The sequence below is a fragment of the Vulpes vulpes genome, chromosome 12 (assembly GCF_048418805.1).
Source record: "Vulpes vulpes isolate BD-2025 chromosome 12, VulVul3, whole genome shotgun sequence".
NCBI classification, from domain to species: domain Eukaryota; kingdom Metazoa; phylum Chordata; class Mammalia; order Carnivora; family Canidae; genus Vulpes; species Vulpes vulpes.
In genome coordinates, this window is record NC_132791.1 from 105,521,583 (window position 1) to 105,544,671 (window position 23,089).

The 23,089-nt window shown below is 41.1% G+C and overlaps 1 long non-coding RNA gene across 2 annotated transcripts in view; it reads right to left on the minus strand.

Annotated features, from left to right (window-relative positions):
• The window catches only part of LOC140594915 (uncharacterized), a 162,912-nt gene that overhangs the window by 103,508 nt on the left and 36,315 nt on the right, over window positions 1–23,089 (minus strand). The window contains exon 1 of one of the 2 annotated variants that reach the window (XR_011996189.1): window positions 4,327–4,406. The exons of the other annotated variant lie outside the window; for it this stretch is intronic. This is a non-coding gene — a long non-coding RNA (uncharacterized lncRNA). Of the gene's footprint in view, window positions 1–4,326; window positions 4,407–23,089 lie in introns of those variants that run through there. 2 annotated transcript variants of the gene reach the window in all.

Below are 23,089 nucleotides of genomic sequence, written 5' to 3' on the forward strand. Positions count from 1 at the left end.
ATCTAGAAACAGATTAAGTGCAAAATACTGATTTTAAGTGGAGTCCAGCCAAAAGTTATACAGTGTGTGAGGGCTTTCTGGAAGGACCATGTGCTTTGAAAGAACTCGGGTTAGGAAGTACAGTGCCGGCGAAAGATCCTAGAGGGGAAGGGGAGGCAATTTCATCAACCAAGTAGACTATTCCAAATCTATCTGTAAAAGGGCATCCTTTCTGTTGCAGAGTGGGTGCTAAATCTGATGGTGCAGATGGTATAGTCATTGGAGGGTACTGTGATATCATAGGTTTGCTGTAATGGGTGGAGGTTTGTGTTTTGTTTTGCTTTGTTTCAAGACAGTGCATTCTGTGAGAGGAAGGGGACAACAATTTAGGGTCACAAAATACAAAGTAGTTTAAAGTTTGAAGGCAGAAAGAATTATGCATCACTTTGGCCATTTCCCTGAGCCACTCAGTCTGTTTCTCTTCTGTGTGAAATGGGGACAATCAGGGGATCAATGTCAAAGGATATTGTGAGGATTAAATGAGATGATTTATATAAAGACCTTAGCATGATGCCTAGAACATATTCATTGCTCCATAAATGTCGGTTATCCATCATCACCAGGGTCATGATCATCATCATCATTCGCTGTGGTCAACAATAGTCTGTAGTGTACTGGGGGCAAAGAAGTTGACACAGGCCATGAAAGGACTTATTCATTTGATGGAACTCAGTAAGTTTATGGAAAGATAATAAGGTTACCCAGAAACCAGTAGTAAGAAGAAGGGCTCTAGGGCCTGAATAGTGACTTACAGATATCTGTCCTTGGAGAGCAGGACAAAAATGGACTGACAGACCAGCCCCTGGGTGCTGAGGAGAATATGAAGTCGCTATGAGATCAGTCATTCATTCTTCCATCCAATAAATATCTGTAAGCATCTACTCTCTGCTCCAAATACCAAGCTCTGTTCTTGGTCATACGGATGTAGTGCTGAACGAGCAAACAGCCCTTATCCCCGCGAGCTTACTGAGAAAGAGCCAGGAGCTGAGGGAGGCAGGCCAAGACCTAAAAATGTGCCAACAACCAGGGGTAGAGTATGGTTATCATGGGATATGCGGGCACCTGTTAAAGCTCTCTGCTCTTTCAACGAAGTCCTTTGGATGGGAAATCCAAGAGCAGGATGGATGGAAAAGTAAAGAAAGACTTTAGAGCCAGTCAGACTAGGTTTGAGTCTTGATTTAGCCTTGCTGTGTGCCTAAGGTCTCTGAACAGTTCCCTTGATTTTCAGGAAACACAGTAATAGTTTCCCTCCAGAGTATTGCGAGGATTAAAAATGAGATGTCAAAGACTTAGCTTCATGATTAACAGATACTATGCGTTCAATAAAGTAAAACTACTATTTTACTTACGCAACTTGTCATTATTTCCTCATTTATTTCTTTTAATTTCTAGTAATGTTCCTTTGAAAATATCAGCCTGTCTCAGCTGGGAAACGGGAAGGCACAGACATTTGCCCACGAGTGCAGGGAGCCACGTGTGGTGAGAGAGCATGTGCTGACAGTGAGGCTCGAGGCAGACCCCTGGAGGAGAATTTCAGCCTTGGATGAGGTTGTATTTTGGTGACGAGAGGACGCCTCTCGTCAGGAACCAGGCTGGGCAGGACAAGAGGTCAGAAGCACAGACACACCGTGATAAAGTGTACACTAGTACAGTCTTCACAGGGGACTTGCGCACACACTGTCCGACTTGATTCTCCAATCAGCTTGAGAGGAAGCTCTTTTGTCTCCTATTACACTGCTTGCATATAAGAATCACTATCTTTATTCTTGCTGCTGTTGCTGCTTAGTACTTTGCTGCTCATGTTGTCAGTTTCTTTTTTTAATTGTTGCAAAATACACATAAAATTTACCATCTGAGCCATTTTTAAGTACAGTCACATTGTTGTGCAATCATTGCCTCTTTTGAGTCTCAATGTCCCATGTCTGGTGGAAGCTAGACCCCGGTGTCAGCACTCTTGCTGCCCCGTGCATGCTAACTCCTAGCCCCGGGGATGATGCTGCATTCTGCTCTGCACCTTTGTGATGTGTTTCTCTCTGCATAACAGAAAGTGATTTGGGCATGAAGGCAAGTGGGGGCTGCTATGCTCCTCACCTTTCATCTGGTGCACAGTCTGTGTGAAATTTAACATCTTTCACCTGCTTCTGACACACATTTACCAGGATATGACTCAAATGGAGCTCCACTTGGCTAACATCTGCCTTTCCAGTCCTGCCTGCCTCGGCAGGGAAGCTAGTATCTGGCAGAGGAAGCATTGTTGGGTTGCTGTTCCTGGCGAAGGAAAGCAGGATTTGCTGCCTAACATAGCAAGGGACGAGGCAGGGCTCCTAGTTCTTTTCCCAAGGCCTCTGCTAACGCTCTGTGGGGTTTTTCAGGAAGTCACTTTGTGCTTAGCTATCTGTCAGGAATAAGAATAACAAAATCATTTTCTGTATAGTTCTTCTGTGGTGACTCATGCAATCAAAAATACTTTCAGGTCCTCCAGATTCAAGATGTTTGAGAATGGTTAACCCTATTTTAGAAAAATGATCTGATTTTTAATTATATGATATCATTTGTGTGGATTTAGTGCTTAGTAGGTGCCAGCCACTGTGCTAGGAATCCATGTCCCTGGATGACCCAAAAGATGGTTCTAGGGCCAGGCTTTATCAAGATAGATGAGAGATGGTGAGCTCCCTGGGACTCTTTCCAAGCACCATCCCCACTAAGTTCCTCAAGGGCCAGTTAGACAGGGATGCTCTCAGGACAAACAGATCCCTTAATATTGCCCAAGACTTCAGCCTCGAAAGCTGGACTTGCCCATACAGGAAGTTCCCTAAGTCCTTTTGCTACTCTTGTTTAAGGCTGGGGTCTGGAGAAAATGATGGGCCTCCCTTCTATGCTCTCTTCCCCTAGTGCAGAATCATGGCTCCTCAGCCTGTCAGCCCCAACAGTGGGAGGTACAATGGGAAGCCAGAAAGAGGCAAGGGGCAGAGACCAAGCCACTATGAGATGTCACCCTTCACTCCTCTCACCAATACTTTCCTTCTGACCCCAGGGGCTCTATTCTACCCTCACTTGTGTTGGAAAGCCTCCTCCTCCCCTGGGACTAGGAGGCGGTCCCCATCTCTGTTTTGAGTTTGTAACCCAAAATCTGCTATACCTATGACCACAAGATGCCTAGAGGATTATGGGAAGAAATTTGGGCCTCCCCACATCTAGGAAACTTTAAGAAGAGGGCCTTAGAAACATCCTTATGGTTCTTTTCCCTGTAGTTTCTCAGTGGTGAGCTGGGGTGTTAGCAAAGAACAGGTGAGACATTTTTTTTCATTTTGTCTTGATTGCAAGACAAATGTTTTCGGTTCAGGGATAAGAATTTATCAAGGTCTATAAATTGTACACTAAATGCTCACAGGTTATACAACGTCAGCTCAGAGAAGAGATATCAGGTCTAACTTTCTTCTCATCACATCAGTAAATGGAAATAAAGCCACTCATTGGGATTCCACTCATTCCTGGCCTTGGATATTATCTATCTCTGGTTTCTTTGGCAAATTCTATCCTGATTTTCATACCTAAATCAAGTACCCACATCTCATCCTGCTAAATATCTAATGAAACAATGGGCTTTTCTCTGTCATCTCAGACCCTTTGCCTTGTTTGAGAGTTCTCTCAGGATCATTCACCATGTGATTAAGTCAATCTCATGAGAGCATAGAGCCCTAAGCCTTTGTGCTGCTCACCAGTTATCTGCACAGATAGTCACAACTCAGAGAATGTCCCTCACTACTAAAGAAGACCATTCTACTTGGTCCACTCATTATCTTATTATTGGATCATAAAGGATCCAATATGCCTGAATAGTAGCAATCATAAGAAAAACTTAAGAATTTAATCTTAAAGGTTAACATGGAAGTGAAGCTACCCCCAAAAAAATAAATTAATTAATAACAGATTCTTAGGATATGGAACATGGAACATAGAAGTTATATCAACTGTGCCACTGTCTCCTTCTTAGCATACCTGGAAAAGGCCTTTATTCAGTTTTGGACTTATCCTCCAAGAGAATTGGGTGGTTGCTTTTTTTTTTTTTTTTTTAAGATTTATTTATTTATTTAAGAGAGTGAGAAAGCACAGGAGGGGCAGAGGAAGAGAAATTTCACTGAGCTTGGAGCCTGATATTGGGCTTGATTTCAAGACCCTGAGATTAAGATCCTGAGATCATGAGCTGAACCGAAACCAAGAATTGGACACTTCATCAACTGTGCCACCCAAGGGCCCCAAGAATTGTTGATAACACGTAGGAATTACCTGGATAGTTCAGTTGGTTAAGCAACTGACGCTTGATCTCAGCTCAGGTCTTAATCTCAGGGTCATGGGTTTTGATCCCTGAAAAAAGAAAAAGAATACATAGAAATCATTGAAAAAACAAGACATGTAGCCTTAATTTAAAAAGTAGATAATTTCTTGAGGTGGCTACTGGGGCAAAAGCCATGAAAGAGATCTTAAAGATTTCTCTTATGAATGAGAGCAGAAATGGAACTTAAGGGTAGATACCACATTTCTGCCCTATAACAGAAAAGTTTCTAACAGAATTGTCTGAAAATTGAACTGGTTGTTCCTTGTCTCTGACAGTATTTAAAAGCCATTAGATGACCACTTGGTATAAAGACCACTTTCATGTTGGGAGGTAGGCCTAACTAAATGACATCTAAACTCCATACTAACTCATAGGGTTTTTTTTCCCCCCTCATCTTATGGATAAATGGAGAGAGTTGTCCTGGCTTACTCATAAAGCAGTTCCTCCAGGAGGAAGCAACATTTTCAAGATGGCAGCTCTAGGAAAACAAAGTTTCTTGGGATCACTAGTGGAGATTGGCTAGAGGCAGAGGAAGAAAAATTGAGATGGATCTACTAACAGAAGAGGGAAGAAGACACATTCCAGCAGAGGAAATCATGAGGCATGCAGATGGAATGTGTAGCTCCCAAGAGTTTGAGTGAGTTTTGATGGTCTGGAGAGGAACTTTATGAGGGAACTTTCTCCAATAAAATGAAAAGACAAACCTCATGGAGGAATTTACTGCTCATAAACCAAATCCTGAGAATCTAACCATGGAGAGCTGGAATCAACCTGAACTGCTATTCCATGTCATTGGGCACTTGCTAGCTATTTTTGCCTCTGAATAAGAGTGATTGGTAGACTCCCTGAAGCATCCTTCTGTCTACCTCTAGGACTCCTTTTTTCCCTTACCTTCTATATTTATTTTCTCTATGCCCAGAAACCAAATAAGAACTGAGGAGCAGACCACCATAGAAAACCAAGACTCTGAAGACAGCCATTTGCCTGGGCTTTGCATGACCTGTTCCAATGGCTGACCCATCTTACTCTGACTAACCCATCTTACTCACCAAAAGGAGTCCTCTTGCAAAGTTGTGATGTGGCTTAGGAATTGGTCCTTCCTTGGGGCACCTGGGTGGCTGTCAGGAGAGCATCTGACTCTTGGATTCTGCTCAGGTAGTGATCTCAGGGTCGTGATATTGAGCCCAGCATCTGTCTCCGTGCTCAGTGGGGAGTCTGCTTCTTTCCCTTTCTCTCACCCTCTCCTTCTGCCTCTCCCCCTACTTGTGCTCTCTCTCCCTCCCTCTCTCTCTAAAATAAATAAATCTTTTTTAAATGATTGGTCCTTCCTCCATTGATGATAAACCACTAACTCTACTCTTAGTCCATTTCTTACATTATAGTTTGAGAATGGATGCTCACAATATGCTCAATTCATTATTTCATATCTTAGAATCATAAAACAAGAGTCAAAGAGTTAAAGTAGTTAAAAGAGTGCTGGGCTTGGAGGTACACTGCCTGGATTTGAAATCTCTATAATTTGCTAACTGCTGACTTTGAACAAGATACTTAACTTTTCTGGGCCTCAGTTTCTTCATCTGTAAAAGGAAAACAATAACTGTACCTACTTCATAAGACAGTTGTGAAGCTTGAGTGATGTAATAATAGTACACTATTCAGCATAATGCTTGGCATTCAGGAAGTACTAAAAATTTGTGATCTACTATTACATTGTTTTAGAACTTGAGAGATAATGGTCAACACCTATCCTGCTCACAGTGCTTGATTGCAGATGAGTAGCTAATCTGTTCCTGTTGTTGAGTTAAGGCTTTCATGGGCCCCTGTTTTTAACCTCATCCATATCTTAGTTTATAGGAGAGTAAAAATCTATTATTATTATTATTATTATTATTATTATTATTATTATTCCCTGGTGTTATAAGAGAACTGCATCTTCATTTCATGTTGATTTTATCTGGTATTAATTATTTTTTACAAAAGGCTTTAGTTTGCCCCTTCTCACTTCTTTCACATAAGTGCAAAAAGGCAGACTCAAAAGCTAGAAATGAAATTTGGGTTTCTGCAGGTGAGGACCTGGGAAGACCCACACTTAGTGACAGAGCAGGACAAAAAACCGGTCCTGTTCTTCTTACGTTATTCCAATAAATTTGTTTATTAAGTGTACTCTTAAAGGTATATAAGGGATTGTTAAGTGAATGCACATTTCTCCTATACACATAAATGTGTGTTTTATATGTTTGATACTGTCTTTAATAACACAGATATACAAAGCCATATATATGCAAGTGTGTATTACTTTAAAGATTTATTTATTTATTCATGAGAGACACACAGAGAGAGAGGTAGAGACATAGGCAGAGGGAGAAGCAGGCCTCTGGCAGGAGCCTGATGCGGGACTCGATCCTGGATCCCAGGATCATGACCTGAGCCGAAGGCAGCCGCCCAACCACTGAGCCACCCAGGTGTCCACAGCAAGTGTGTATTATTGACTGAGTACAGTCCTTACTATGAACATTCCCATAAAACCTGCCACAGCAGTCTCCGGCCAACTCCCTCAACTGCATGGCTTAGAGACAGAAGTGAACCCGTGGGTCTTCCCCACCATTAGGTCAGAACAAGTCCACCAATAACTGCAAGATCTGCTGTTTCCTTCTTATGGTCTGGCTTAGCTCCAGGCCTCGCTGTAGGAGACGAGGCAAGGGAGATTCCTAACCTTGTGCGGAGCTATGCAGAGGGCTGAGGGGCCAGGGCTTAGCTTTTCTGTCCAAAGAAGGATCCTATTTCAAAAGGTAAAGCAGGCTTTCTTACCTAATATCTGCAACTTTTCTCAAGACCTATCTCCCCCCTAAAATTGCCAAGGAGTCTCAGACAAGCTCCTGAAGTTTTAATCATTCATTTATTAAACAAGTCTCCACTGAGAACCCAGCAGTTATCAGGCACTAGGGATGCACTGGGGAGTAAAACCAATCCAGGCCAGAGTGAGGAGACAATAGGAGCATCTGGAGACAGTCCAGGCAAAAATGTGAAAAGAGGAAATGTCTTAGTTATTGTTTTCCAGGCTTTCCCCTTCCCAGATTACTCCCCCTCACCCTTGCTTCCTTTGCGTTGTAAAGAGCTCCCTCAAGCTTCTCTTGGTCTTTTATCTCTTCCTTCATGAAAACCTGATTCCTGGGGAAATAATTTGATTATTTATTTATTTATTCAACAACTATATGTTGATCACCTACTAGACAGCACCTGCCATGTATTGCAGCAGGTAAGCTATCAGTCATTGAAAGCTTCTCTTAGGAGTGTTTGCATTTCAAGTCTTTATAAAAATTCTTTCATACTTTGTTTACTGAGCTATAATTTACATACAATAAAATTCATCCCTTACAAATACACAGTTCATTGGTTGTTTGTATATTCACAAAATTGTACAACCATAACCATTATCTAATTCCAGAATATTTTCAGCACCCCAGAAAGAAAACCTATACCCATTAGCAGTCATTTCTCAATCTCTCCTTCCCATATCCCTAACAAGCACTCAATAACTTTCTTTATGGAGTTGCCTATTCTAGACATCTCATTAAATGAAATCATATCATCCATGATCTTTTGTTCATTCCTTTTGATGGCTGAATAATATTTTATTATATGGATATATTTTGTTTATCTGTTCATCACTTTTTGAACATCTGACTTTTTCCCATTTTTTGCTATTATGAATAATGCTAGTATGGACATTTGTGTACTTTTTTTGTGAACATGTGTTCTCAATTCTCTTGGCTATATACATAGGAGTACAATTGCTGGATTATATGGCAATTCTGTGTTTCACTTTTTGAGAGAATGACAATGTTTTCCAAAGTCATTGTACCAGTTTACATTCCTACCAAAAATATATGAAAGCTCCAAGTTCTCCACATCTTCACCAACACCTGTGATGGCCCATTATTTTTATTAAGACTATCCAGTGGGTTTCAAGTGATATGTCATTGTGGTTTTAATTTCTATTCCCTTAATAACTAATAATGTCGAGTATCTTTTCCTGTGCTTGTTGACCATTTATGCATCTTCTTTGGAGAAATATCTATTCAAATCCTTTGCCCATTTTTATTGAGCTAATTTTCTTTTTATTGTTGAGTTGAGAATTTGGTTTTCTTTTCATTCTGGATACTAGATCCCTATCAGATACATGATTTACAGATATATTTTTCCATTGTGTTGGTTGTCTTTTTCACATTCTTTATTGTGACTTTTGAAGCACAAAAGTTCATGATTTTGATGAAGTCCAATTTTTTTTTTTCTTGGTTGTTTGTGCTTTTGGTTTTCTATGTAAGGAATCATTGTCTAATCCAAAGTCACGGGAATTTATGTCTATGTTTTTCTCCAGGAGTTTTATGGTTTTAGCAATTATATTTATTTTTTTAAGATTTTATTTATTTAACAGAGAGAGAGAGAGCACAAGCAGGGGGAGCAGCAGAGGGAGAGGGAGAAGCAAACTCCACCCCCACCCACCCCTCGCAGCTGGGAGCCCAATGCAGAGCTCAATCCCAGGACCTTGGGATCATCACCTGAGCCAAAGGCAGATGCTTTAACTGGCTGAAGCACCCAGGTGCCCCAGTTTCAATACTTACATTTACGTCTAAGATCCAGTGTTAGCTAATTTTTGTATATGATGCAAAGTAGACATCCAAATTCATTCTTTTTTATGTGGATATCCTGTTGCCTCAGCACAATTTGTTAAAAAGACTATTCATTCTCCACTCAGTTGGTCTTTGCACTCTTGTTGAATGAAAATCAATCAACTGGTAGACCCTGGGTTCTATTCCTTTAATCTGTATGTCTTTCCTTATGCCAGTACCACAGTCTTCATCACTGTAACTTTGTAGTAAGTTTTGAAATTGAGAAGTGTGAACACTTTGTCTTTATTCTTTTCCAAGATTGCCTGGGCTATTCTGAGTCCCTTGCATTTACATGCAAATTTTAGAAACAACTTGTCAATTTTTACAAAAAAAAAGAAAAAGACAACTGAAATTTTGAAAAGGATTGCATTGAATCTGTAGATCAATTTGGGAAGTATTGCCATTTTAACAATAATATGTCTTGAATCCACAAATTTAAGATGTCTTTCCATTTATTTAGGTATTGTTTAATTTTTTTCAATAGTATTCTGTAGTTTTCAAGGTACAAGTCTTTCACTTCTTTTATTAAATTTATTCCTAAGTATTTTATTCTTTTTGATGCTACTATAAATTGTATTGTTTTCTTAACTTTATCTTTGGATCATTCATTGCTAGTGTATAAAAATATAATAGATTTCTGTATTTTGATCTTATAGCCTCACCTTGCTGAATTTGTCTATGAGCTCCAACAGTTTTTTGTGCATATTTTAGGATTATGTGTATACAACAAGATCATGATATCTACAAATAGCGATAGCCTTGCTTTTTTCTTCCCAATATGGGTACCTTTTCAAATCTTATTTCTTATTATGCAATAGGGCATTTTATTCCTCTATAAACTAATTTCAGGCATCAAGAATGTATGCTTCATTTAGGGCAAGAATTTGTTTTGTTCCCTGCTATGGACCTAGCAGCTACACTCATTCCCAGTACTTAAGAAGTAGTCAATAAATATGTGTTGAATAAATTAAACAAGAAATAGATGGGACAGTTTATTCCAGGGCTTTTCCCCACACCCTGAAATCACACCAGCAGGGTGTGGCTTATTCTATTACTATCCATAAGTGAATATATATTCACTAATACTGCCTACCCAGTGCCTAGTGATTAATTAGCACTCAAAAGTTATTTGTTTAATTAGCAAACCACAATATGTAAATAATATAAACCCTGGCATATAGGAGTGTATGAGTAAGACCATATGGTCTCATCTGGTATAAGAAACATCATCTGTTGAACAGGTTGTTATGCCATCAATTTCACCTTCGTGTACGGTAAATAATGTCCTCTGAGATCACAGGGACAGTAAAACTCTATCACTGAAGTTCCAACAATTCTACAGTGGTTTTTAAAACTGGTGCTCACAAAATGATACTATTATGTAATTCTCTTCTTATTTATATCATTTCAACAGCAATTCAGATAGTTGGCTGGGGCAGGGCAAGGGGATGGCAAGCCACCTAGGCTGTCTGCCGCACTCCAATTTGCTGGCCTTCCTGCTTTGCTTCTTCCACTTTGACTCTCGCCCAGGAAATACTTTAGGTGTATCTGGAAACACAATGAAAATACTTGGCATAGACACCATGTGAAACATCAGTGAGGCCCAGACAAGTCCAGGATACAGTGGGTGGGAATATTAGGGGGGCTTTGCCTTATGCTCCTACCCACTTTCTATTCTTTTAAGGAGATCTTCATTGTTCCTATTGTCCCACTCGACAATCCCAGGCTCTCTATATGTTACAGACTGAAGTCTATACTCACCAAATATGCATTTAATTCTCTTTTACTCAGGCAATTATTATATAAATAATTGCATTGCTATTGGAAACATATTTTAAGATTTTAATGACCATGAAGGAGATTTATAGCTATTACAGACTTGCTAATCCTCAATAAATATGTTTTTAATCAGGTTAACATTTTATATACAATAACTATCCTATTAATTTGGGGGTGGATTTTGTAGCCTTGACAGAAAGCACTGCAGTTGATTTGTTTTCCCCGGGGCTCTTTAAGTTACCCTTTAAGTTTGGAGATTAAAACAGGCAGATTTTCCACCCTCCAAAAATCAAGACTTAGGAATAAGATTGAATATAGCAGTGACGAGAAAGAGCTGGCAGCTTAGAGTTGTCAGGAGATGTCTGGACTAAGAATCAAGAGATCAAGATCTAAGTCTGCTTCTACTACTAATTAGCTCTATGGCTCTGGCCAAGTCACTTAACCTTTCTTAGGCACAGTTTCCTCATTTGTCAAATGGGGATAATCACACCTAGTCTGGCCACACATTTTTGTGGTGGGGAATCTGATACGTGAATGTATGAAAAAAATGCTATAAAATATTCCTAAAAGTGTGGGGTCTAGGGAATGCAGTCTTAGGTCTGTGCTTATTAGCAGAACCACCTTGGACACATCATCTAACCCTCTGGCTTTCAGTTTCTTCATTTGTACAATATAAAATAAAGTAGTAGTAGTGGTAGTAGTGGTGGTAGTAGTAGTAGTAGTAGTAGTAGTAGTAGAGTAGCAGTAATGCCTACTTTTCAAGGATTTGTCAAGTTTAGTGAAATGATACATATGAGCCTTTGCACAAGACCTAGCACCATAATAAGCACCAGAAAAACTGTTCCTTTCTCACTGTCCATCAATCAGGAATATACACACTTTCCTAAGATGAGATACACTTGAGAAACTTCAGAGTCATCCCATTTTCTGACAGAGAGAAACAGGCATGTTATGGTAAAGACACCACCACCATTTACACTTTCCTGAATCTCAAGGTTCATTCCCTTGCCACCGCACCCTTTCCAACACTCCTGATCTCTCTACACCTTCCCAGTCTTCAAACCTCACAGCAAACCTTGAGACAAACCACCTCACCAACCTCCTCAGACTGAGCAAGAAAGTACAAAGAGTATAGGCACAGAAACACAGCCCCAGTGAAAGGCTGACATGGTGATGAATAAACAGCACAAGCAGCACTACAGACTTTATTATGCTTTTAGTTCTCTTGACTGAACAGAGCCCCTGCCCATGCATCCCTCCCTCTCTTACCTCCCAACACACACATTCCTCTAGGGACAAGCAGAAGAGAGATTAGCTACATAAACCAGGCAAGCTTGTAAAACAGCTAAAGAATTAAATACTCGAGAAAGTTTTGGCCAAGCTGCTGACCCATTTCCCGCCCTGCAAAGCCCAGGGAAAGAGAGGGAGGTAGAAAGAAAAATAAAGAACCAGGGGGAAACAAAACCAAATTATTAAGTTCTTTTCATTAAATAAATAAACTCCATCTGACAGGCCCTCCCCTGGAGTCCTGGGGTGCCATCAGCCCTGGGAAATGACTTGAGAAAAAAAAATACAACAAAGACTCCTTGGTCTCAACTGAAGCGAGAGAGGCCATTCCCTTCACTCCAGCCGGATTCACATCAGAGTTGGAATCTGGAGAAAGGGAGGATGAGCAGCACGTTGGTACAGGTGAGAGTATGAACGTGGGACCCAGTACATTTCACTTTGCCCTGTCACATCCACTTCTAAAGTGGTAACGCCCAGGCCTATATGTCAAGCCTCCTGCTGGCCTTTCCTCCTGAAAGAGCTGTATCCCACTCAGACACAGCATCTCTTCCCTCACCTCATTCTCTACCCATACCTACTCATCCTTCTGCACTCCTTAATCTAATGCCATCCCTCCAACATTAATGACCAACACATAAAGCTAAAAATATCCATCATCCTCCTCTCTTCCTTCTTCCTCATCCTCCAGATCCATTTTGTTACCAACTGCTGTCCATTCTACTTAGACATATCTCCCAAAACATGCCAACCTTCTGCAAATATGGTATCACCAGATTAATTCAGGACTACATCAGGATTTAAGTATCAGTCTTCTTATTAATGTCTCTAATATCAACCTTTCATCCTCCATGTCATCTGTCATAATATCATACATGTTCTTATACCAAAGAAAAACATCAAATCAGATCATTTCCTGATGAAAGACTTCCACCAACTTAATGTCACACTAGCAGGGCACTTCTGGCCCTTTGCAATATGACCCCTACCTTCTTCTATGGCTGTAATTCCCACCAGTCCTTGCCAAGGACCCTCAAGCCACAATGTACTCTACCATTGCCAAGCATCCTTTTCCATGATTCTCCCCCGCCTGGAATGTCCATGCTTCATATCTGCCCAGTGACCCCTTCCCCATCTTTTAAGACCTAGTTCTAAAGATATCTCTGCCATGATATCTTCCCTGGATTACCAGGCCAAGTTAACCCCTTCCTCCCCACTCTGCTCATGTCACTATTCTATCATGGGTAGTAATTCTCTATTTCTAATTCTTCCCCAATAGAATGTGAATTCCTCAAGTTTATTCCTCATGTTTAATTCATATTTGCTTCAGCGTGTGGCCTTTATAGGCATTTAAAAATGTTTTACTAAATGAACAAAAGGGCAAATTAATGAGGAATTAGCAAGTCAGTAATGTAGACTTGGGTAAATGACTACCCTCTCTGGGTCTCAGTTTCATCATCTGTGCAATGAGGAGGTTGAGTGAATACACTGTAGAAATCCCTTCTAGCTCTGACATTATATGATTTTATGACTTTTAGCTAAGAGATACTGGATGACTGGACTTTTCTGTGTGAGAACTGAAGCAGAGAATTGTAAATACATAAAGCAGTCAAGAGCCTTCTGTAAACACAGAGGCGCAGGGGCACTCGAGAGCAGACAGGTTTACGCAGAGGTAAGCCAGATGTTTTAATTAAGAGCACAGAAATGTACAGTATCCAAACATTATATTATAACTTGCAATCTGATATGCCCACACAAATCCAACTCCAATCCTTCAGAGGAAAAAGTATTGAAGGGGCCAGGAAGAAATAGAAACTGCCTAAAAGCAGGTGGGAAGGTAGGCAATAGGAGCCAGTGTGGGTGAGCAACCATGGAGTTTCTCCAACACAAAAGCCTTCCTTCCCCACCCTTATCTTCCAGGACACCCCAATACAAACAGAAGCCTTCTACTTTAGCCAGACTCTACGCACTCACTCCCAGAAGCCAATGCCCATGCTCCTTGTTTGTTCTATTTTTCTTGCCTGGAAAGCTTCTGCAGCCCCTCTCTGTCCTTGTGTCCAAATGCTACACAATCTTGGTGTCCACTCCTTAACCACTCAACCCAAAGTGATCTTTTTCTCCTTTCTTAAACTCCTCTAACAGTTTGACTATTTGGCTTGACCAGACTTGTTACTGATATCTAGCTCAACACAGCCTGACAAGTAGTAGATAGTCAGTAAAAATTTTTCTGGATTAATGAATGAGTATAGTAGGAGCTAAATGGAACCTGTACAGATGAAACTCCCTGCCTCAAGGGGGAATTCTGAGTGTAGTGAAGAAATCAAATCAGTGAAGTAACAGCTGTTAAGAGAAGTAGTCACAGGAATATACCAAACCACAGTGTTGGTTTTTTAGTTTTGTTTGGTTTTGGGATTTGGGGAGGAAGCTTTCCTATGCACCTATGTCCTTTCTGCAAATACTCTGCAAGCTCTTTGTGGAGAGAAATCCAATTTCTCTTCTTCTTCTTTCTTTTCAAGACATCCAACAATGTCTTGTACATAAACACAAAGTACATATTTATCAGTTGATTTTTGTGGATAAATTCAGGATTACTTAAAAGAGAAAAACTACAGAAAAAGTGAATAGAGCAAAATGCTTCTTAGAAAAGGCCTCACCTGAACCAGCATGCTTTGGAGCTTGGTTAAGACTCAAATGTGAGGCTATAAGGAATAGAATGAAAGAAAGAAACTTCAAGGAAAGAGGCAAATGAAAGAATGTGGCTCCAAAAAGCAAATGGGAAAGGGAAGTGGGGGGAGGATGAATAATAGTTTCAAATAAACACTGGGGTCTAGTTAAGAATGGAAACAATTAGTGTTGATGGTGTCGGGTCACATAGTACTAGACACATAATGCATTTTGTTTCAGACAAAGTCGTTTTTCTATGTGTGGAAGACTGTAATGGGAACCAAAGCAAGTTTTGTCAGAAAATATTCATTCGGTCACTAGAAGAGAGGGAAGCCTTCAGAGGAAAGGAACCTAATCATTTCCTTCTTTTAATGATGTAAAAGCTGTGTTTGTGTGTGTGTGTGTAGCGAGAGATGTTTGAGAATGAGACGAACTGAAACAAGTAATTTAGTTCCTATTTCTTGATTCAGAAATGTTGAAAAGGCAAGAGGGAAGGAACAAAGGAAAAAAGGGAAGAAAGAAAGAAGGTCTACCTTCCAGTCTGGCTGCAAGTCCGGTACTGGTCATGTCTTCTGTTTCTCCTCACTTCCTTTCCAAAGCTCTGCTCTTAGTAGACACTCAGTAAAGATACTACCCAACTTGCCACATGGAAATTTATAAAAAACATAACAATGTTTTATACTCTATAAAATCTAAAGGAAGAATCTCAGAATCTTAAGAACCATTGAATTAATGGCCTTCCTTTAATTTTCTTCACACTATAGGAAACAATATGCTTTGTTTCAATGAGATTACCTTGTCATATGTCTTGACAAGCTTGGCATTAGGAAAAGCACCATATCGCCAGCATGGATTAATGCTCTCTTCCTGTGAAACACTTGAGATGTTTTTCTTTAGATGGAAAACAATACTATTCTATCCTTACTACTGTCTAGGACATGAGCAGAGGTGTCCTTATAAGGATGAGAAGTGAGGCAAATAAGAGAGGCCAACATTTTCTTTCTGCCAAAACTTTTAAACTCAGGAGGATTGACTAAAGTGAACTTCAAAGGCAGATAAAGGAAAGGAAGTCAGAAAAAGTTTAGTTATATATGGAAGAAGGAAGGGAGCCATTTTGCTTTGGTAATGGTGGAAGCACTGCACCTGGCTAAAAATGGATGCTTATTGTGTATTTGTTGGATGGATGGATGGATGGATGGATGGATGGATGGATGGAAGAACAGATGGATGGGTGGAGGGTGGAGTGTGGACAGGTGGATGCCTGGAGGGTAGGGGGTGGACAAGTGGATGGATGGGAAGATGAGTAGGAGGTGAATGGGTTGGCAGGAGGATGGATGAGTGGACGGATAGAAGGGTGGATGGGTGGAGAGGTGGCTGGCTGGAGGGGAGAGTGGATGGATGGATATGAGGAATGGATAGGGTGATGGATAGATGATATCTGGAAATTATAGCTCTATGTCCTAGATGGGTCACCTTCCTAAATCATTGCCTGGCCTACTGGTCATAGGGATAATACTAAAGGAATTATTTCAAATAGCTGCTTACACTGTGAGACAAGGAAGTACTTCAACTACCTTTAGTTGTTTATTTTTAATGAGTATGGATATATACATCTAGTGCCATAAAATATTTATTACCTGTGACTCAGTAACCCCAGTTCTGAGAATTTATCCTAAAATGTTTTTCTCAAAAGAAGAAAAAGAATTTATTTACATAAAGATGGTTTTGAAGCATGCTCTATAAATTTAACAATTATAGCAACCTACAAATATTAAATCATTTCAATATGATAGACTATTAGATAGCCTTAAAATAACAATAAAAATTATGATACGACATGGAAAAATATTCATGAAAAGGGAAAATTCAATATTATATGCACGTGTATAAGAAATATGAATACATTTAATAATAGTGTATTTAATAGTAATTACAGTTTTATGCATAACTGCAATTACAATTACACAGAGGTATATTTGCGTGTCAAGAGCCTGGAAAGAATCACCAAAAGGACAACAGTATCTATGTTAAGATGATAGAATTCTAGATGAATAATATTTTTCAGTTCAAAAATTATAAAAAGTAGACTTGAAGTATTTCATTTCCTTTAGCATAAGTATAATAATATTATCAAAAGAAATGAAAATAAGGAAAAACATTTTTAAATGATTATCAATGCTGCCCCAACTAAGGCCCTAGTTGGCTCAGCATTTCAGAAAAAGTCAGTGAGCTATGGGGCAGAGCCTAATGGAAGCGAGGAAGAAACACACAGCAGAGGACAATTTTCATGGAAGGGAAACCTAGAAACGTATAAGAACATCTCTGAGAATAAAAGGCTCTTATCCTCCCCTGCAAATTCTCTCACCTTGATTGTCTCTTCCCTTTCCTGTGGTCTCCACGACAGTGTCCTGTCAATTCCCCAGACCACAGCTGGCAGCCCTTCCCAACATTTTCAACATTACGCTCTCACATCCTCCATTACTCTATCTCTACGGCCTCCAACATGTTAGCCTAAAAATATACTGAGCATATTCGTTTTCTCTTGATGTACAACAAAATTATCACAAACCTAGTCTTTTAACACAACACACTTCCGTTATCTCAGTCTGCATCTGTCAGGGCATAATGTAGGTCTCACCAGACTGCACTCAAGGCATCATCTGGGCTGCATATTTATCTGGAGCCTCAACTAGGGGAGAATCTAACTGCAAGGTCATTTAGATCATTGGCAGAGTTTGCTTCCTCAAAGACACAAGACAGGATCTCCACTTCTCACCAGCTCTCATCCAGAGGCTGCCTCCAGGCCCCAGGGGCCACCAGCAGCTTGCTGCCACATGCCCCCCCTACACACACACACACACACACACACACACACACACACACATACTCAGAGGCAATCTGTGTCATCTCCTTTCAGACCAGCAGCTGAGTCGCTCACTTTAGTTGGCCTCCCACCCTGAGTCTCCCTTACCATAACCATGACTTCACTAAGACCAGTACTTCCCCAAGCTTCTTGTACCTCTGTCTTAGCTTCACTGACACATTTCTAAAGGCAGCTATTCCCTCCCATTCAAGAAGCCCCAAGGATTTCCTTTTAGTTCCTCCCTCTTTGCAAGTTCCTCTCATCTCAGGGCCTTCTCTGCCCCTGCTCCCTGTTCCCCAATGTCTCCCATTCCTCTTTCACCTGTTTAACTCCTACTTGGTCTTAGATTCAGTGGCTCTCCTTGATCTCCAAACTATGAGATCATTATGTAATAAAATAACCTCTTAGAATTTATGGGTTTAATATTTATTTCCTCTATTCAGTTGCAGCTCTACAAAAGAGAGAACAAAGTGTCTCTATCTCTGTCTTATTTTCTCCCTGCTGTGTCCCTACTGCTTACTTAGGTCACAGTAGGCATTCAGTGCATACATGGAGAATGAATAAATTGTAAACAACATACCAGAACCTTCTACCCATGACTTACCAAGGCTACCACCCAACTGGATCTTCTTTTGATCTTCCCTGGAACTTCCAGGGTGTCATCAGTGTCTTTCTAATGGTAAAGTCCAATTGTCTGTCCCTCTTCCTACCCTCCTTTACCCGGCTGCAGCTCCTAGCACACTGACACCTTGTGGCTCTCCTTCCCTTGGCTTTGTAGCTCTGAACTCTCCTAGCAACTTCCCTAGCTGTCTAATTACCCCTTCTGTATTGCCCCCTGTGATTGTTTTCCTCTTAGAATTTCTGCTTCTCCCACATCCATAGATATATATTAAAAAAAAAAAAAAAAAAAAACCATGCCCAAGTTCTGAGCTCTCTTTCTAACCCCACCTGCATGTCTAGCTGGTAGTTGGATCTTCTCACTCACCAGCACCTCAAACTCAATTTGTCAAAAGTCTCACTCCCTTCCTCTTTGGTTCCTCATCTTTCTTGTAGTGTTAATGTCATCAAAATCACCGAGGTTTAAAACCTCAGAGTCACCTTCAGCTGCTCTCAGTCCCTCTCTGAATTGTCTCCTGCACCCAATCCTTCCCATGTAACTCCCAGACAGCCTCCTACATGACTCCCATTCTCGTAGACCCTAAGGATCACTTACCAGTTGTCTTTCTAAAACACAGTTCTCTCTAGCAAATGATACTCCATAGTGACCATCCTTTGCCTAAAAACAATTCAAACTCCCTCCATGACCTTATGTGACTCCACTGCCTGGCTCCCAAGTGCCTTTGTCATCTTATCTTTGCCCTCACATGTGTTCTTGTCTGGTTAACCAGGGGAGTCACTATTTCCACAACTGCTCTCCTCTGGGCCTTTGTGCATGGAGTTATTCCCTGCTTGGAATGCCCTTCTCTCATCCCTGCTTATAAAAAAAACAAAAATAAAACAAAAAATAAAAAGACCTGCTGCCCCTCAAAGGCCAATTCAAATCTAATTTCCTCCATGAAGACTGTTGATCCAGAATCTGTTATTTCCTGTGTGTTCCAGCTACAGCCCTATGCCACTTTTTGAGTACCTAGTACAGTTTTTATAGTAATTTCTTGGGCATGTCTAATCTCCACAACTAGACCATGTGCTCCTTGGAGGTCCTGGTCATCTTCACCTCAGCTGTGTCTCCCATGTTGAGCAGAGGGCCTGGCCCATAACCAACTTGCTATAAAATGTTATTTTGAAAGACCAAGGTTGGCCTGGTGCAAGCCTTCCTTTGCCTAAGTTCTTGAGAGCTGCTCCTATTAGGTTGGAATGATTCAGATTTGCCTCTACCAAGGCTCTACCTCCAAAACTACAAACAGGAAATCCACAGGGAGGAAAAGCTGTGGTTAATAGAAAAGCAAACTCTCAACCCAAACCACCAGCTGCCTTGTTAAAATTAACAAGCAGCAAAGTGAAACATGTGGCTTAGGAGTAGGGTTTCTTATTGTTGTTATTACACACACACACACACACACACACACACACACTCAGAATAATACAGAGTACAACTTTCCCAGGAGTAAGCTGGCTTCCACGAGTGGCTGGATGAACAAATGGAAGCTGAGAGCTGAGTTTGGAGCATGGAATCAGTGGATGCTCTTTAAAATCCAAAATAGTAGAATGAAGTGTTACCATATAAACTGACCATGCCAGACAGTGTTAAAGCCCCTAGAATAAAACCAAGCCTCACTGTCAGGCCCACTCAGAGATGGCACAGCTTAGACAAGTCACATTGTGTTTTCCTCTTTCCTTCCTTGGTATATGTTCAAATCCTATGTCGGTTAAGAATGGGCGCTGTGGATTCACAACGTCCTATGCTGGCATCACAGGTCTGTCATTTCCAGGGGCTGTGCCTATGTTTCAGGGCACATGGAGTAGAATAATAGTACTTGACTCATAGGGTTCTTAGCCTTAAATGAAATAATATATGTAAAGCACACTGTAGAGAGCGTACTTAAACCCTCAATTTATATATACTACAGTAAAAATCTTAATGTGTCCATTATGTGCCGTCCACTGCTGAGTGAAATTCAAATTACTATATGGACCTTACCTGTTGAAATTTGCTCTGGTCCCATAAAGGGGAAAGGGTGGAAGGCTGTGGCACAAATGGGACAAGCATGGGAGGACCAAGCACAATACCGCGAACTATTGAGGGCCTGAGGCTGCCTTAGCACAGGCTGCTCCTGCCTTTTCCTTACCTACTTTGCTTCCTTGGAAACTCCAAATGGCTCAGTCCCAAGGCAAGCCCTATCTGTCAAAGCAACGTTGGCCCAAGGAGTTGTTGCCAAATTCCTGTGCTATAGCACTCAAAACTGAAAATAGAACAATTCTCAGCAGCTTGGGCCTGTGAACGCTTTTCAAAATGCATTCAGCAAGCAAAATTCCATTTCCCGGTGGTGTTTGCACAGGCCCCTGACACATCCCCAGGACTTCTTTTTACCCTCTTCCTCACCATCCTGTCTTGTTTCTTGTGGACATTTTTGGCCTTCAGTCAAAAATCAGTGGTGTGCTATGAATATTTAACAAGTAACTCTCCAGAGAGCAGGGAGGGAGCCTGGGTTTGTAGCATATGCCATTTCCCATGGTGTGAATATTCTTGCCATGGAGTTGGGAAGAATCCACCCAACTGGGTCTTGGAGCCTAGCATGAGCCAGCTCCAGCACACTGGAACCCTCAAAATCTCCCCCTACCTCTGTAGGCCTATCTCCAGAGGAGACACTGTTATTGCCTCAATCTTCCTACTACCTTCATTTCTTTCAGGCCTTTGAAAGTGAATCTTCCCTTGGAACGTGAGTCCTAATGTCAAGGAATATAAGTTGTTCAAATGCTAAAAGTGTCCAGGGCTGCCATATGGACACAGTTCTGCTGGGCACCACTGACAATGACTTTAATGTAAATGATGGCCTGGCGATGTGTGCAATGAGTGGCCTAGAACTGTCTTCACTGAAGTCATAAGGCCTTTTCTATCCTGGATTAGGAACAGAACAAAAATGGCAAGGCTTCCTAATATCCCCATTCCCAGGCAAATTCTCAGCCTCAGCAACTTCTCCAGCACCTGAGAACTTGAAGCATCCCCTAAGCAAAATGACTGAACACAGCACCTGCCTAGAGGCCTCAGCAGGTCATAACTTTACTCTGTTCTTCCAAGAGGCAGTTAGACATTCACTGTGTGAGCTGCCTCCCTCCCCACCTAATTAAATCACTTCATTATTAATTCATCCAACAAACATTTAGAAAGAATCTCCTGGTTTCTAGACATTGAGATAAACACCGAAAATGAACTGGACAAAACAAGAAATTCACAATCTAGAAGGTGGCACAGCCGAGCAAGTCAGCAATTGCCTGTAGCATTTACAGAGATATGTGCACCCCAAAAAAAGCAACATCACTCTAGGTGAATTTATATTTGCTAACAGCTAACGTGTATTGAGTGCTTGCTATGGCCCATGCCTTTGCTGAGAATTTCCTCAACATTATTTAATCATTACAGCAACCATATATATATAATGCAGACATTATTATCCCTCACTATGTATGAAGATTTGGAGACATTAAAAACCTCCCCAAGGTCACACGGGTAGGAAGCGTAGAGGTGGGTCTGGCTGCACAGCACTTGATCTTAAGTTCTGGGCTACACCAAATCCCTAAATCTCTTGGAAATAGGAGCAGTGGCTGATCTCTGGGTCAGCTGCATTCTCTGGGGGCTGCTCAGCTGTAGACTAGCCAAACGGAACCCAGAGGAAGAGGCAGCCTGACTGTCTAAGGACCACGTGGTCCCATATGTGGGGCAGACTGCAAGTCATCAGGCCACAGCAAGTTACCCCACCCCCTAGAGCCCACCCCAGATGCTTCCTTGGAAATTCTGACTTCAAGGTCTTAAATAGTAGTTGAGCACTATTTCTGGAAGGACACATGATAACCAGCCGAAGTCTTGTTTTCTTATTTTTAATAGGTTCTCGTTTTTAAAACAGAACCTGAAGAAGTCAGTAGCATAGAGACAAGATTTGAAATCAAGGGGAGGAGGGCAAAAATTTTACTCCTAGAAAATTTTTCTTGATTGCTAAGCTGGATCCTCTGAGATGAGTCAAAGGTAGAATTTGGGGATACAATGCCCTCGGGAAAATCTCAGGGGACTCCAAGTAACCTGGTTCCAAGGATGGATAATAGTCCTTCAGTCTAGCCAGCTCTAGATCCAGCTAAGTTTTCTTATTCCCAGTTTGGTCAATCCTCCCACTTGCTTCTCTTCCTGGATGTGTAGAGATCTTGGAGAAGGCATCCAATCTCGTTCCCCTTGGGTAAGAGAAGAGTCAAGAAGAAAGGGAGGATCTCTCAACTTTCTCTGAGGTCAGAAAACATGCCCTTATCCATTGCAAGCTTTGGAAAGTAACAGCACTAATTTCCCTGTGCTTTGGTTTCCACAGCCAATCTAAAGAAATCTAGGCAAAGGATCCAGGGCCTGAAGTAAACAAACAATAAAAAAAATTATTAAGAGGAGAGTTTGTGTGTCAGAGCAATTGAAAAAATCAGGACATAAAACAGCGTCTTCAATGTCTATCTGACTGCACAAAGTAACAGAAGGCGTAGGACCTCCTTTTCCATTCCTTCTCTGACCTCTGAATTTCAGGTATGCTGGAAATCCTGTCCCAATTCAAACATTGGGGAAGTCTAAGAGGGTTCCTTTTCTGAGCACAAAGAGATGGGAACTAAATGCTTGTGACTCAAAGAAAATGTGGTCAGGGTCGAGAAAATTCAGGGTGGATGTGTGCAGTAGAGAAGTTTTGAAAATTCTTCATGCTGGTGATGCTTCTGATTAAATGGTGCCCACACCACAACATCCGACCATTCCTGTGGTCCACAGGCTGTGGT